The sequence below is a fragment of the Dermacentor silvarum genome, chromosome 7, assembly GCF_013339745.2.
Source record: "Dermacentor silvarum isolate Dsil-2018 chromosome 7, BIME_Dsil_1.4, whole genome shotgun sequence".
Taxonomy (NCBI): Eukaryota; Metazoa; Arthropoda; class Arachnida; order Ixodida; family Ixodidae; genus Dermacentor; species Dermacentor silvarum.
This window is the reverse complement of record NC_051160.1, coordinates 17734014-17736957: the sequence shown is the minus strand read 5'-3', so window position 1 is coordinate 17736957 and position 2944 is coordinate 17734014. Positions and strand designations below refer to the sequence as shown.

General features: G+C 44.8%; 1 pseudogene; it reads left to right on the top strand.

Moving 5' to 3' along the window:
* Positions 1–178, top strand: LOC119459769 (U2 spliceosomal RNA; annotated as a pseudogene).
* The last annotated feature ends 2766 nt before the right edge of the window (positions 179–2944 follow it).

Genomic DNA, 2944 nt, shown 5'->3' with positions numbered 1-2944 from the left:
ATGGCCGACGCGGGTAGTAGTATCGGTTCTTATCAGCTTAATATCTGATACGGGTTGTATTTGGACCCAAGATATTAAAGTTACTTTTGCAACTAGGCGGAGTGCTTGAAGCCTGTTTCCCCTCCGCCGAGGGTCGGCGCGCTATTGCACTATCTTCGGGATTTTTGGTCCACGGACATCACTACACTGGAAACTAGCCATATACAGCTTCGCCATAAAAACTAAAGGAAAGCAAGAAAGCCGTTGAATATCATATTCCATTTCATTAAGAGTTCGGTGGGTGGTATAGAGATACCTATACGGGCCGACGTTACGCGTATGCACAGGCTTTACGTCACAATTTATTGTTTTATCTAGCTGAATAGAGGTGCGCTCATTTCGACTACTATGTCAGTAGAAACTCGTTGCTATATGCACGCCCTGTCCACGTCTATATGTGCGCAACCAATCACGCCGCAACACATCCCTTCGCAGGTGTTTTCCTCTCGCAACCGGACTCAGAAACCACTCAACTCCCGATACCCGCGTCTGCCTCCGTGATGAGAACGTTTTGATGCTCGCCTATGCGCAAAAAAAAAACGCAGCAGCTTTCGCTAAACACTGTAAGAGGCCCCGCTGCGTTACTCGGAACGACACGCCAACGAACAGTGAAACCCGTAGTAAGTAGGAAAGAAAGCCGCGTTCAGAAAGAGAATGTCGTCGTAACATGCCTTTGTGAAGTTTGACGATGGTACTTCGACTGAGTTTAAATAAGGAAAGTTTTAACCCTTACGACCACTGATGTATACAACACAGGCTGCCATCTTCCTTTTTTTTTTTCGTTCACAGCCAACCCTGCACTATTGTTCCTGCAAAATAAAGGGGGGGGGGGGGGGGGGAGATAGAAAAAAGAACACATGATTTCGTATATATAGAAAAAAGCACATGTAGTTCTACAAAACTTGAACAGATCTTTGCGGGACGGTAAAGTTCGGGAAACAAAAACAAACTATAGTAACGGAAATAAAATACCGATAAATAGCGGAATAGTGATAAGTTGCGGGACAGCTAGAAAACTTCTATTTTCAGGAACCCTTGGATACACAACAACAGGAACAAGTAATGTTGTCTACTTTTCTACTGGAGCTGCTTATTAACTGTATACTTGTGTCTTCTCTCTTCGACATCGATACGGACGCCCCTTAGTGGGAAAACAAATGCCGATATCCAAACTTCTCGCACTTTACATGTAGAGCATAGGAATCAACATTTCGCGAAGCGAAGCGAGTTATTATTTAGACATTCTGCGGCAAATTCTGTTCCCACGCAACTTTATACGCTCAGCAAAGTTTCTTCGGAGTTCGGAAGTCGATATGCAGACACCGTCACTAGATGTCGTTTCAGGACAAGCGAAACACGAGTAATAAAAAAGCGTATCGTACCTTCTGGGGCACAGCCCAGCTGATATTTACGCACGGCAGCAACTCTCTCTCTCTCTCTCTCTCTCTTTACGATGTCTTTTTTTTTCGTCCAAATTCTTATCGCCTTCAGCGAAGTAGACCTGAGTTATCGACTATGACTTTGAGGAGAAAAAAAAAAACGAATCTTCCAATCTCGATTTCTAAATTTCTTGCCCCCTTTTTCACATCACTAGGACCTATCTCGCTACTCACTAAGAGGGCATACTCATCAAGAATTCGCATCATTGCCAAAGATTAGAAGAAAAAAAAAAAAAAACACCAGCACGAGCTTGCCCATGTTTTGGGAAGTTTGGGGTTGCATCGCAGGCTCAAAAGCTATCGAACCGGCAACGACATTTTAGGCTTGTGAAAAGCAGCGACTATCTTAGGAAACAGTGAACTTCACGATGCTGAGAAGGAGTGTGAAAAAAAAGAAAAGAAAAAAAAAACCTCAGAAGAACGACGCAAATGAAAAAAACATGGAATAAAGAACAAGTAAAATCTAGCTGCCAACAAATGCTTACTCCGAAGACGCCACCGAAGACGCCCGCTAACGATTTTTTAATGACTTGCGCGGCGCGGAGTCGGTAACGCTGGCTTCGCGGCTTATGAAGCTCCTTTCGCGCTTTGCTCGCCCCATCCTGGCCTGCTCGGTGAGCTGGCTTGCCCTACCAGCACTGTAGCTTAACAGAGAAGCATCACTGCGTTCGGTAGGATACGCCGGGAAAGGGTTGGCTTGCGGGGAGTTGGGCGTAGTTGGATGGGGGATGGGGTGGGGGAGGGGGGGATGCGTTTGGTATGAAAAGGGCTTTGGTTGCGAGGTATACCGATCGGCTGAATTCACGAACGCGTGCTGCTGTTTCTTTGGCGTTGGTGGTCGAGGATTCGAGTTTTTGCCAATGCGATGGGAGAGACGGAAGAAAAATCTGTGCTTATAAACTGCGCCATTTGGTCTGCCTGTTTGCATAATAGATTCTCTCTCTCTCTCTTTCTTTTTCTATTTGTTTTCTTATTCCTGTCTTTCCTTGGCCGCTGAGGACCTGTAACCGAAGGAGTCATTTGAAGCCGTTACTGCTTGCGGCATTGGCGATGTTTATTCATTATATGCGTATAACTTTGCCATACACTGCGAGTGGCTCTCTTCAGACCCCGATGTTTCTTTTTTTTTTCAGCGTTACCTCAGATTTGCATGGAAACCTTCAGCTTATACGAGACGCACGAAAAAAAAAAACATGATAAAAAAATTGGCGGTACCTAAGTTCACAGGTGTTGACTTGAAGATTCACGTAGTGGAAAGTTTTTTCATGCAGTAATCAGAGCTATTTAATATCTTTCTCCGGTGCACTTTCGCGAACGTGTCTCACGAAAAAAAACTTTTTTTGCAAACACCGTTCTTTTTTCTTTTTTTTTTCCGCAAAGCTTTCGCAGTGGTAATACTAAAAGCCGTACTTACGACCCACTGTTTCCGTCGATACGCGGCGCACATTTTTTCGAGCAATCCCGTG